Here is a 14,723-nt window from a genome sequence, read left to right on the forward strand (position 1 = left end):
GGCTTTACTCTCTTATTTCACACTTCCAGTAAGTTTTATCACCATATTTTCTATCAAATCAACATACATAGTTGTTATGATCAACTATTTTAAAGACTGTCACGTCTATTTGTCACTGTGTAGACCATTATGACGGCTACGATTCATGTCATATAAAAATGGGAGTATTGCGTCAATGGAGAAATGAAACCAAACTGTCAAACTGTCAGTTAATTTACCTTTTACAACAAAATTGCCTTACAGCCAATTAGTTATGTAGCAAAAATGCTTGCAGCAAAGATATCTATGGCAAAGATGTTTATGACAAAAAATACCGGACACGTGGAAAAGTATGTGTATTTTATGTGGACTTTATTTGAAGTGTGATGGGAAAGCACTAGAGGTTTTTAAGCATGGGGGAAAATGAGCTCGTTTAGCTATTTAAAAAATCCCTCTGGCTGCTCTGGGGAGAATGGATTGGAAGGGCCAGGAGTGGATGTGGAGTGGCTGACACGGTAATCCAAACACAAGATGTATTGGTCGCTGATGGAGTTGAATGAACTTTTTGGGTTATACCTCTATTAAAGAGTTGATTTTATTTAGCTTCTCTTTGATCCTCTTGCTTCACTATCAAATTTCTCCTCACCCTATTCATTACCCAGTTCTGCAAGTGAGCCAGAACTTTTTCTTGGCAAATCTGGCCAATGGAATGTGAGGGAATGGTGGAATAGGGTGACTGAAAGAAGGAGGGAATGGATGGATGGATGGATAATTGTGATGCCCCATGTCATTCCTCTATGGCCCCAATGCCCAGCAGAGATCCTTGATGCAAATCGGGTCCTCAATAAACAATGACTGAATGGATGAAGGAATAAGATGATAAATAAAAGTCAGTTTATCTCCAAAACAAACAAGCAATCATGGATCCTGTGGATTTCATGATGAAGGGATTATAAACTTTGAATTAGGGAGAATATCTATATTTCTCATAATGGATTGCAGAACAAGAATTTAGGAACAATCTTTGGATAAGGTGGGCTCCACTTGGAGAAAATAGTTTTGCTGTTTCTAGGAAGAATTGACTGAGAACAACAAACACATGCTTGTTGGTGATGATATGGCAAGCATGAAGGATTTGGATTAGTTGTAAATAAGTTCTCAATGTCCCAAACAATTCAGGAACGCCCTTCTCAAGTTTTCTCCATCTCAGTGCGCTGAACCACCTTCCACCCAGTTTCCCAAGCCAGAAATCTGACAGTTATTCTAGACTCCCCTCTCTCCCTCATTTACTGCATCTAATAAATCTCCAAGTCCCATCAATTGTACCTCTTAAACATCTCTCTGATCTACCCACTTCTCACTATGGCCATTGATACCACCTTATTCCAGGCTGCTATTATCTCTTGCCTAGACTTCTGTGAATGCCTTCTAATTGATCTCTCTGCTTCCACTCTTGTACATCTACAATCCATTCTCCACCTAGCAAAGTGATCTTTTTTTTAAAAGAATAATTCAGATAATTTCTTTCCCATACTTAAAATCCTCCAACGACTTCCTCAAATGTGTAACTCTCCAGCTTCGTCTCACATCTGTCTCCTCTCTTGCATTCTATTCTCCTGTTATATTAGAATTCTTTCAGATTCTTTTTCTGGAACCTGGGCCTTCAAATGCTTGGTGTATTCTGTCTAATGTGCTATTGCCTCTCCCCACTTCTTCTACTGCTCAGGAGGGGTTACTAATCTTAGAAGAGACAGTCCAAAGGAGTAAGACAGGCAGAAACTCTCAATCTCTACCCCCACTACAAGTCAGGGATCTAAAAGCAGCAGTTTTTCTTCTTAGCCTGAAGTCAGGCAAGGCAAGAAGGGGAGGAAAAGGATGGTTGGACCGTTCAAGTCCATCTAGGACTCTCTGGTCTCTTCTCACCTAATTTTACTTCTCTTCCTGGTTCTGTAACAGGACTAGAGGTCAATGTGAGCCAAAATAGTAACCTCTCATGTCAATGTAAGTTATAGCTATAAGTAAGGGGACAACATTGTCTAAGATGATTTATTTCTGACCAACCATTTCAGCCAGAGCACTGGAGAATGCAGATCTGGAACAAAGGCATGCAGGAAAATACAAGCACCATCAATATTCTGTATGGTTTCAAAGGCCATGCTAGGGCCGCAGCCACTTCCAATAACACAGTTTAAAGCAATACACACTCCCCAAGTCTCCCTGGTAATCCAGTTGCCTTGGAAACACAATGATGCTAGGAATGACACACACAGCTAATGGTTGCTGCTTACCCTTATTGAATGAAAAGCTTCACTCATCAGGGTTTTGAAAATTCTGGTCGCTTTTTAAACTTTATCCCTCTGCCTGATAATTCTATTCTTATGCCAAGAGCCAGCAGCAGCCCCACGTCCATCCCTAACTGACGCAGAGACTTTTTCTGGTCTTGGATTTTGCTACTCTCTAATTGGCTATTAACTTTTGACCCCAGGCTGCTGTTTGCAGCACACCAGGAGACAAACAAATTAAAAGTGTAGAGCCCGTGAACTTTCTCCCTTATCGGTTCCATCCAAAAGCAGACTGAGTTAAGAGCCTGACGTATGTGCAGAAAGCCTTTCTCTTCTCACAAATAATGCTCACTGACTTGTGAACTTGCCAAAGGATAAAGGAGTGAAGCGTAGGTACATTTTCTGTAGCCTCTACCTTCCCCCTCCAATCCCATCCCCAAGACAAACAGGTGTGGTCCACGACCTGACTTTGACACTGAAACACCAAATGTAGAGAGTGAATGTACACTTTCACTATCCCCTTATGATCAAAATGCACCCCAAATGTGTAAGCCCTCCTTTCTTGCCTCATCCTCAACAGCGTTCATCTGAGCATTGGCTCTTGCTCAACGTTTAACAGGACTAAAGCCTTGGAACCTTGTAGAAACTAAATCCAGGAGTGATGTTCTAAAATTATGAGAAGAAAGCATAAAGGTAGGAGTGGAGAGAAGGCAGGGATCAGGAGGCAAGGCTGGGCTTTTGTTGGTGGGTTAGCAAACACACTAAAATGTATAATCCTTTGGCCACCCGCTACACATGTTCCACACTTTGCTTGCACATTTACACTGCTTCCTCTACCACTTTTTCACTGTAGTCCTAAACATGGCTGTATGGTTAAGGCGTTTGGTTTCTGGAGGTAGATCTCCAGGGGGCAATATACCAGCCTTATCATCCCTTAGTTCTGTGACTTTGGGCAAGTTACTTAACCTCTCTGGGCTTCAGTTTCTTCATTATGTGTAATAGCACCCTGCCTAATGGTATTGTAAGGATTAAATGAGATAATGCACGTAAAGCACTTAGAATACAGCCTGACTCTTAGCATGCCAAAAACGTGGTCTATTACTATTGTTTTTATTATGAAAACAGATGTGGAAAAGGAACCACTAACCTGAACTGCAGGTACACTTGCTCAAGTATGTCTGACTATTCAGCTTCTGAAACTTCTTTGTCCCCCAGCTACTGCAGCTACACATTTGCCCCTCCCCCTAGAAATCCTCTCTAGCTGAGACCCCCAGACATCCAGGCTACTTCTAATCCCAACTCAATACCCCAGTCCCACCTTGAAACAGTGTCATTCTTGTGAAAGGTAGAAAATAAGGAACTACATATTAAAGGATTTCAGAGATGACGTCAATTTTTACTAGGAGAAAAAAGTTTCAGCCAAAGTCTTTTTATATGCAGATATATATTGCATTACACAGGCTATATAATAATTGTCTGGGCCGTAGCCATTGCCACATACTTTCTATATTACCCTTTAACCAGAGCATAGCAATGTACTAAACTTTCTGGATCATTCTCTATTTCTGTTATTCCTGAGTTTGATCCCAATAGTACTTGATATTAGTAATCTTCATTAAGTTTTCCCTTTAAAAATAGCCTATAACCTTTCATGTGTAATTTGCTATTTTACTTATTTTCTATCTCTTTCCAGAAAGTTACCATTATCTTTTAGCCTTTTCAGATGGCCTGTGGACTTATTATTTTTGACCCTCAGAGTCAAGTCAATATGGAAATATTCTTTTAATGAATATCTATTGAGTACTCTATGTCAGAATATTCCATATTATACTGCAGTAACAAACAATGCCCTGCAAACTTAGTGGCTTACTTTAAACAAAGATTTATTTCTTATTCACACTGCATATTCATTGCTAGAAGGCTAGAAGCCTGCTCCATGTCTCTTCACTCTAGGAAGTAAGCTGACATATTAGCCATCAACTTGAATGCTGCTGGTCACTGTGACAGAGGGAAGAAGAACTCCTCCAGAGCATTTTACACTGGAGGTTTGATGCTCTCTGTGGGAGTAACATGCAACTTTCACTCAAAACTCTTTGGTCAGAACTATTAACATGGCCATACTCAACCGCTAAAGGGCCAAGAAATGTATTCCTACCATGTGTCCTGAATAGAGAGCTAGAAGCTGGTGAACAGCATTAATGAGTACCATGAGTGCTTACCATATGCCAAACACTGTGTCAGAGATGGGGATACATAAGTGAACAGGATGGATAAGGTCCCTGCTTTCACAGAGGTCACCTCTTTGTGTGTGTATGTGTGTGTGGGAGGGGCATAACTGACATTGAAAATTAACTGCAAATGTGATGAGGGTTATGGAGGGAAGGTACAGGATGCTATGGTGTGTATAACAGTGGAGTTAATCTGGTCTCAGGGGAAAAAGGAGCCCTCCCAACCAACCCTAGGGAATTTACAGTGAGCCTAGACAGACGAACTGGCTTTATCAGGGTGTGGATATGTTTTCAACTTGCTCATGCCTGCCAGGTTTTGGCTCCTTGCTGGCGGATCAAACTGAGGAGATTTGAGTTTTCACTCTTGGTGTTAATCCTTACCACTCTGACTCCATTCACATCCAGCAGGGTTGCTTCCACTGTAGTACTAATTTGCTCCAGTGGGCACTGGGCACACATATCATGACAGTGGGTACAGTATGAACTGCAAACCGGAAGATGTGGATCCACTCACAAGCTATATGACCTTGAACAAGTCATTTCACCTCTGAAGCCTCAGTATTTTCATTCATTAAATGAGGATAATAAATAGTCCCTATCAGCCAGTCCAATATCTTCACATTGTCTGATCATGGCCAGGTTCATATGCATAACCTTTGCATATGAGTTTCACCTTAGGAGTAGGTTGACTGCCTTAATGGAAATGTCTGCAAGCACCTACCCAAGGGGTTCTCAACAGAGGAGGCATTTAAAAATGGTGGGGTGTTTTTGGTTGTCATAATGCCTGAAGGGATAAGACTAGAATTTGGGAAGCTGAACACCCCGCTATGTGAAGGATCGTCCCACACAACAAAGAATCCTTCCATCCAAAGTCCCAGTAGTGACCTGTTTGGGAAAACTGTACACTGCATTTTACAGCAATGTGCTAGTGAATGTGGGAGCTGACCTCCTACTATCCTGCTAGGCATGCCTCCCAACTACCTCAGGAAAGGATTCTGCCTGAAATTTCCAAAGCATCCATGCAGCTCTTAATGACTTGGCTTGAAGATTGTAGTAATCAGGATAAGCTAAGGTTTGCTGAAGAAACAAACAACTTCAAATTTTCAATGGCTTAAAACAACCAAGTTTCATTTCTCACTCACATTACATACACATCAGTTGAAAGGCTGCCCTGTTCTTTAAAATCATTCCAGGTCCCAATGTAGAAGTAAGCAGATTAATGAACAAGGAAAAGATCAAGTGGAGCTAACTGCCCTCTACAGAATTAGAACAGTTTTAAGAGGAGCCGAGGAAGCTAACTTTAAATCTGACCTTCACGAAAGGCTTCCCTAAGGAGAAGCCTCTCGAGCAGGATGACCCAGACAGAGTAAACAGCAAATGCATTGTCCTTGCGAGACTGAGGAGCAGCAAGGACGCTGGGGTCACAGGAGAGGAATGGCGGGGAGGGAGGAGGGCAGCAAAACATTGGGGTCCAGAGCATAGAGGGCACTTACTCTGAATGAAATGGGGCCATTGTAGGACTTCAGGCAGAGAAGGGATGTGATCTGACTTGTGTTTTTAAAAGATCACTCTAGTTGCTGTGTGAGACTAGATTGTGGCAGTGGTCCAGGAAAAGCCCTCTTTGCACTCTGCTTACCAGAGAGAGGTGAATAGGACATGGTCAGACTTTAGCTCTGCTTCAGTCATGTGAGTGACTGAGCAGCTGGGAGAAGGCTCTTTTAATACAGAGAGACACCTTTACTTATTTGTCTATTGTTCTTCTCTTTCTCCAAACTCTTTTATTGGCCCAGGAGTGAAAGAGGACAGGGGAGATGACATCTAACCTTCCCAGAGAAGCCTTAAACATGACTCTCAAGATTGTGGAGCTAGGCAGCAGAGAGGCCACCTGATGTGACTGAGGCTGCAGCCCTGGCCTCTAACTCTGTTCTGTCACGCTTTGCTGTCAGACCCTGGACTAGTTCTTGCCCCTCTGAAAATCCATTTTGTCATCCCGGCCCTGATTGTGGGTTTGAATAAGTTTTGTATTTGGCAGGCCCTGTGCCATGTCTGTACCACCACTGGTGATTGGGTTTCCTGCTTCTTTTCTCCCAGCCTCAGTATGTATGTTTGGGCAACTTAGGTGCTCCTAGGATCTGGGCCCTGATGGAGCTGAGGCCACTCTAGAGACTATAGCAGCTTGTAGCACCGGATTTTCTGGTAACTCTTCCTCTCAGAGAAGACTGACTTGGAGACCAAAAATAGCTACAGGCTATTAACAAGGCTTAAAATGCTAATTTATAATAATAGTCGGTGATATTTACTGACTGCTCACTGTGTCCCAGACACTGTGTTAAGTGCTCATAAACCAGAGCTTCAATACCAAAATTAATACATGAAATGAAATATAGTGGAAATACCTGGAAGAACAAATTAGAGATAATCAAATGAAAATGATTGTCCGTGAACTGTGTTCCATCCACCTGGAACCACTCATTCTATGATCATTTCCTTGGTGCCAACTCTGGGCAAGGCATCTTGGATATCATCCTTATACTCAACGGCTTCAATGGAAACTTTTAGAAGTTGTGCCCTAGCATGTTGGAGGCAAGTTATTCAGGTTACTCCTGTCTGGCCCTGTGCCCTGGTCACGAACCAGCCTTAGTCTCTCCCAAAGGTCTCTGCCCACTTGCCATCTTCCCAAACTTATTTGCTCCCTAAAATTGGATGATACTAAAATTACCCAGCAAGGCATTGGAAAATCACAGGTGTCCTGCCCTTGCCCACTACTTTAGGGACTGGCAGAGAAGGGTCATACTTCAGTTTTTCCCAAGCATTCAGGCATGGGATAGTGCTTCTGGGCAGATTCCTGAGAAGTGGTGCAAATCCTGAGGTCCAGATTAATTTGAAGGGCCCAGGCAGAAAGTGGTAAGACAGCATCCATCACTGTGCACAGGAGGATGAGGGGCAAGTGAGGAGCACACTGGTCCGTCTGCAGATGGAAAACAGACCTACCTGTGACACCGCCTTCTCCCACTGCCACCACAGCTCTCTCCTACTGAAAGAAACCTTCTTTCAAGGCTCCCCAATCTTCCTTCAAGTTTTGCCACTATGGAGAAAGAGTAGCTGACATTAAAAGTTTCTGTGACAGAAAGAACCAGAGCAAGGGAGAAATTAGTAGTTGATGAGTTCAGAGGCTGGAAAGAATAGAAAAGACTGGTTTTAAATAGGTCGTATGTTGAGTGTCAGTGGTGGTTAATGAAGTAGTTTATTGAGCTGCATGCTAATCATCTATGGCCAAGGCCAGTCCCTGGCAATGTTTCCCACTGGGAAGGGGCACTCTGAGCAGCCTCTTGGGGGACAGGTTCCCACCTACCAAGGCCCCGGGGCCCTAACTCTCTGTTGAGTCATTCCCGACAGAGGACTTCCCAGGCTTCTTCCCCGGTCCCCACTACCCATAGGACCATGGCTAGTATGGAAAAAGTCTGACCCCATAGTTGCTGCTTCTGAACTACCCCCACTGGGATGGACGCAGTGGAAGATCAGCCCAGATGGGGTAAAAGTAAGAACACCAAGCCAGGAGTCTGAAGTGGGGTCAAATTTGATTTCACCCTTGACTGGCTCTGTGGCTTTGGACCAGTCCCTGACCCATATTGAAGCTTTAATGCCTTTATTGGTACAGTAGGAGTGATACATGAGGTGGAATCTGAGGGCCTGCCCATTCTACATCTGGGATGCCAGGATCCTTGGAGTTTGAGGCTTCCTTATCCTCTTTGCCACATGCCACCCACACCCATCCCCAACACAAGAAGGCTCAGATGGACTGGCTTCTAGGCCTTCACAGATAAAGTCCCCCGAGTGGGTGCCAATCAACCAATCAACAATTCTACAAAGGCCTGAGGGAAAGCATTTAATTCTAGCAAAAGGGGTTTGATCTTTCCATTACTGAGTCCTGGTAATTGCCCCCAAAGGCCTGTAAAAGCTACTAAAATCATCCTATTACTTTCGGGTGTTTTGCCAACAAGAAAATGAACAAAATTGTTGCTTTTACTCTGAAGGCTAATTTAACTGAACTTACTCCTCAGCAGAGACAGGATCGGGACTGGGGCCAGCTTGGGAGCCTCATGGGGTTTCACATTTGATGAGGCTTTTGGAATTAGGTGTGGCCATCCCTGTGGCAAGGCACCCATTTTGCCCTACCGGGTAAAGAGTAGCCACAGCCCCACTCGAGTCTGTGTGGGCGGTGCCATGCAGCAGACCAGATTAGAAGCTGAAGATTTAACGTGGGCCCTTTCTCTCTTGGCAGCTGTGCCTCACAGACACCTTGCACTCCAATGTGGCAAACCTGACCCCATCAGCTCACCCCCGCTCTTCTGTTCCTCCAGGACTTCTCATCTCAGGAGTGGTGCCTTCATTCTCTTAGGAGATTCATTGGAGGCATCCTAGGAACCACCTTCCTTCTGACTCTCTTTTGTATTTGGGGGACAAACCCTATCCATTCATTCTCTTTCAGTATGTCTTCAATGTGCCCTCTCTTTTTCAACCCCACTGCCGGTGCTTCAGATCAGACCCTCCTCAACTCTTGCTGAAAGCCTTAGAATAGAACTCTATTTTCTCTGCAAATGATCTTTCTCTAGCTGTCTTTTTCAAAAGACAGGTCTTCGTGATTGTCACAGGGCTGCCTACCCCCATGCAGTTCAAACAACTTCCCTGGCTCCAGGGCACATGCTGAATAACACACTTGACAATGTGGCTGTCAGATCTCCGAGGATTGTCCTATCAGGGCTGTTGCCCCTCCTCCATTCCCACTTCTTTACCCTCAAACACCTCAGAATTCATCCTGCTGCCTGAGCGGATTCTGCTCCATATCACTTTTTTCTCTTGCTTACACAGTCCTCTCTGCCTGGAGTACCCTGAGTCTGATCTCCACCCGTCTAAAGAATTGCTTCTCGAAAGACTCAGCTCAAATGCTACCTCCTCCAGGATACCTTGGATTGCAGTTGGATACCTGTTGGATTGCAGTCCCTTTGGTTATTTGGCTACCAGGATAATTTGTAGCTTAGAGAACCTATCACTAATTTCTATAAAATAGCTGATCACAGATCAACCTGTGCCTCCAAATTTCCAACATCAATAGGGCAAGGACCAGGTGTGACCTATGGCCATGTACCCAGTAGAGAAGCTAATAGACACTCTGCAAATGTCTGTGGCATTGAAGCAAACCAAAATACTCCAGAAAAGACCCAAGACCACATTTTACCCTAGGCTGTTTCAACTTGGGACCAGCTCCTGGGATATAAGACTAACAAGTAGGCAGGTACAGGCTTGGAAGTCACATAATGTGCAGGATAGTTTGCCAAAATTTTGCCCAGTCACTCTATTTACACATGTAGTTGGACCCTGCCTACAGATGAAGCTGCAGTGTGGGTAGAGAATTACTCATCCGTTCAAGACACAGCCGGGATTCTTCCAGACCAGAGAGCTGTGCTTGGCAGGGGTACAAATAGCTTCAATTTCCAGATCTTTAACGACTCGGCCTGAGTCATAACTTAGACCTGCCTCACAGCTGCCTGCAGTGAGGGCCCAAAAACCTCAAGCTTTACGCCTGATGAAGACATGTGTCCTCAGAATTAAACCTAAATCCTCAAAGCTCCAGACAGGGGCCTGATGAATAGGCTGAGCCTTGGGACTCCTTGGGAGAGAGAGAACATTGCTGAGCCTGAGCTGAAGGCCCAACTAAATGAGGCAGAGAAACCCTGGGTGGGCTTTGGGTCTGCTTGTTGCTTCTTGGAGAGCCTGTGGTGGTAGCGTAAAGGTGGCACAGTTCAGATTGCCACATTAAAGGGGCCACAGCAAGCACAGCTGGGTCTCAACTTCCTGCTGAGGATTTTGGGGCACTTGTTCTTTAAAGAGCAGTGGTATTTTTCAATGTCTATAGGCATCTAGGTGAATTACAAGACAGAAATCAAAGTAAACCATAAGAAAAATGTTTCTAGTCCCAGAGACCTGACTTCTGCTCTGCTACTGGGCAAAACTAAAATACCAAGAGACTCAGGTCATGTCCCTAGCAATTGCTCAGTAATAACTGAGAGACTGAAGAATGCATGCTCACTCCCACAAAGGCAGAATTAAATCCATCCTATTAGATGGCCTGTAGTATCCTCTATATGTTCAAAATCAAATTCATCTTCTTCCAAACTTTCTGCTCCAGTCTCCCTCATATCAGAGAATGACAACATTTAATCAGTTATTAAAGCTAGTAACTTCTGATTCCACTATGACTCCTCACTCATCCTCCTACTTTTCGTCTATCCCATCATCAGTTACTTTTGATTCTACCTCCCAAATCCCTCTCTAATATATCAGCTTCTCCCTTACTTCACCATTACCACCCTAGTCCAAGAAGACATTAACTCTGGATTAAACTATAGCATTATCCTCCCTAACTGGCCTTATTGTCTTTACTCTTATTCCATAAAACCCATTCTCCCCTCAGGAGCCTGTGTGAAATTTCTAAAGCACACACTTATCACTCCCCTGCTTAACACACTTAATGGGCTCTGCAGGGTCCTGAAGTCCTAAGTTCTGGCCATGATCTACAAAACAGTCTTACACAGGGTTGCCTAAAAAAACATACCTTAAGGCGAAGTTTGCATCCTAAGATTTTATTTAGAATTTCAGTCACAGGACAGCAGGAGTGAAGGAAGAAGTAAACTGAGGTAAGAAAGGAGTGAAAGCAAATAGCAAGTGATAAATTATGGAGCTGGCCAGAGTTTCAAAAGAAATTTGGTTGGTTCTTCAGTCACATTGGACACCCATGGACAGGTGGAATGGAATGGAACCACCTTGCCTCAGAACAGTCCACCCTATCTCCCGTTGCTTATTGTTGAAAATCCAACTCAGAAGTTATTACGTCACTTGTAATTCCAAGTTGTGTTATCTGGTCCCTCAGGCATCTCTCACTTGTGGAAGACATTTCTCCAAAGAAGATATACAGATTGCCAACAAACACATGAAAGAATGCTCAACATCACTAATCATTAGAGAAATGCAAATCAAAACTGGATGAGATATCATCTCACACCAGTCAGAATGGCCATCATCAAAAAATCTAGAAACAATAAATGCTGGAGAGGGTGTGGAGAAAAGGGAACACTCTTGCACTGCTGGTGGGAATGTGAATTCGTACAGCCACTATGGAGAACAGTATGGAGGTTCCTTAAAAAACTACAAATAGAACTACCATACGACCCAGCAATCCCACTACTGGGCATATACCCTGAGAAAACCAAAATTCAACAAGAGTCATGTACCACAATGTTCACTGCAGCTGTATTTACAATAGCCAGGACACGGAAGCAACCTAAGTGTCCATCAACAGATGAATGGATAAAGAAGATGTGGCACATATATACAATGGGATATTACTCAGCCATAAAAAGAAAGGAAATTGAGCTATTTGTAGTGAGGTGGATGGACCTAGAGTCTGTCATACAGAGTGAAGTAAGTCAGAAAGAGAAAAACAAATACCATATGCTAACACACACATATGGAATCTAAGGGAAAAAAAAAAGTCATGAAGAACCTAGGGGCAAGACAGGAATAAAGACACAGACGTAGACAATGGACTTGAGGACACAGGGAGGGGGAAGGGTAAGCTGGGATGAAGTGAGAGAGTGGCATGGACATATATACACTACCAAATGTAAAATAGATAGCTAGTGGGAAGCAGCCGCATAGCACAGGGAGATCAGCTCGGTGCTTTGTGACCACCTGGAGGGGTGGGATAGGGAGTGTGGGTGGGAGGGAGACGCAAGAGGGAAGAGATATGGGAACATATGTATATGTATAACTGATTCACTTTGTTATAAAGCAGAAACTAACACACCATTGTAAAGCAATTATACTCCAATAAAGATGTAAAAAAAAAAAAAAAAAGAAAAAGAAACAGTTCAGTTTTCAAATCCAGACTTTGCTCCTTCTCCCTGGGTAAACTTTGGCAAAAATATAGGTTTTTTTTGAGGCCAGAAAATGACCTGATGCTGTCATTGTCTGGACTAGATGATATTCAAAGAGCATCCAAGTCTAAAACTCAGTAACTCTGCAACAAAGCTAAGGCCAATCACTTTAAAAGGATACTGGAAGACTTTCTGGAATTTAAGCAGCTTTGACGTTGTCTTCAGGGTACACTCTCAGCAGGCCAAGGCACAGTCACATTTTCATTTGTACAAGCCCACCCTGGCTGCCGCGTGGAAAGTAGACTAAAAGGGGAATCATGGAGGCAAGGAGACTGGTTCAGAGGCTGTTAGTTGCCCAGGTACGTGTTAATAGGGATTCATTTACTGGGGATGGGGAGGAAAGACAGACAGCCAGAATGGTGACTGCACCTGGAATGGTAAAGGTGTTTCCCCCATTGACATGTATGAAGTCCCAGAACATCCCAATAGGCACTGAAGAATCAGACTGGGGTTCCAGGCTTCTTCCTTGCATCAGCATGCCAAGGAGTCAGCCAAAGATGATGGAGCAGGAACACAAGCAGAAGTGACAGGCCTCCATCTGCAGGGCCCTGCATTACACTCTGAGGCTTTAATCATAATCAATTGATTCTAAATGGCTGCCAACCCATCTGTTCTGTTCAGGGCCACAAGATTCCAATACAAACCTGAAGGCTCTGCAGAGCCGATCTCTCCAGCATCGCTAGTACACTCAGGGGCAAATGAAAGAGAGGTGGGCTGACTCCAAGCAGCCTCAGGCTGGGGTGAAATTCAGGGAAACAGTACAGAACCCTAAACATTTCCATAGACATGATGCTTTACAATTTATGGAGCAGGATCACATCTATTACCCTGAAGGTCTGTACAAGCACTTCTCCCACTCTACTTCAGGAGCTAGGGTTCCAGGCCTTGACTGGGTCCTGAGTTAGACTAGCACAAGTGGGCCTGCACTCTTCTATCTATGTGGAGTCTTCATTAGTAGGCACATTCTCGATGCTGGGCACTCAGGAGGCTCAACCTGCCCTCCAGGAATGCCTAACCAACCAGTAGGATAGATTTAATGCTGAAGATGCTTTTGTCCATCTCCACTTGAGTGCCTATGATTCCTGAGACCCCTTTCCCCAGGCATGACTCTGCCCTGTACCCTGGCACCACTGCTCCTCTCCTAGAGGCTCCTTCTCTGCTGCCAGGCCAGCCTGGATGCCCACAGGATGAGGTCTGTTTTTCTAGACACTTTAGTTGTCCCATGTATTACATCTTTTGACAATATTTGATAAAGACAGAAAAATAAGAGAACATTTTGGAGCATAATGGTGAAACAAACATGGATCCACTGACCACCCAGAATAAGAACAAGAACATTCCCAACAGCATTGCAACCATCTGGGTATTCCTTCCCTAGCTCACCCCAACCTCCCTTCCCATAACAGTGACCATGGTTCCAAACTTTGGGTTTATCAGGCCCCTGTCTTTTATTTTCCAAGTTTTGAAATATATGTTATGCACCCCTACAGAATCTATTGTTTATTTTTACTTGACTACTTTCTAAAAATGGTATCATACTCAATATTATATACCATATTCATAGAATAAAGGACAGAAACCACATGATCTTAGTAAATACCAGAAAAACTGTTGTTTGACAAAACCTAACATCCTTTCCTATTAAAAACATACAGCAAACTAGGAATATAAGGAAACTTCCTCAACCTGATAAAGGGTTCTATGAAAACAAAAAAAAACAACAGCTAATATCATACATAATACTGAAAAACTGAAAAATTTTCCCCTAAGATCAGGAACAAAATAAGGATATTCCCTCTCACCACTTCTATTCAACATTGGACTGGAAGTTCTAGACAGGCCAATTAGGAAAAAAATGAAATAAAAGTATTCAGATTAAAAAAGAAGAAGTAAAACTATATTCTTATACACAGAAAATTCTAAAAACCACAAAAATACTATTTGTGCTAACAAATGTATTCAAAAAAATTGCAGGATACAAGATCAACAAGTACACAAACGTTAGGTGCATTTCTATACAATAGGAATGACCAACTCAAAAACAAAATTAAGAAAACAATAGCATCACAAAGAATTGAAAACTTAGAAATAAATTTAACAAAAGAAGGATAAAGGGCTTCCCTGGTGGCGCAGTGGTTGAGAGTCCACCTGCCGATGCAGGGGATGCGGGTTCATGCCCCGGTCCGGGAAGATCCCACATGCCGCGGAGTGGCTGGGCCCGTGAGCCATGGCCGCTGAGC

This window comes from Pseudorca crassidens, chromosome X (genome assembly GCF_039906515.1).
Source record: "Pseudorca crassidens isolate mPseCra1 chromosome X, mPseCra1.hap1, whole genome shotgun sequence".
NCBI classification, from domain to species: Eukaryota; Metazoa; Chordata; class Mammalia; order Artiodactyla; family Delphinidae; genus Pseudorca; species Pseudorca crassidens.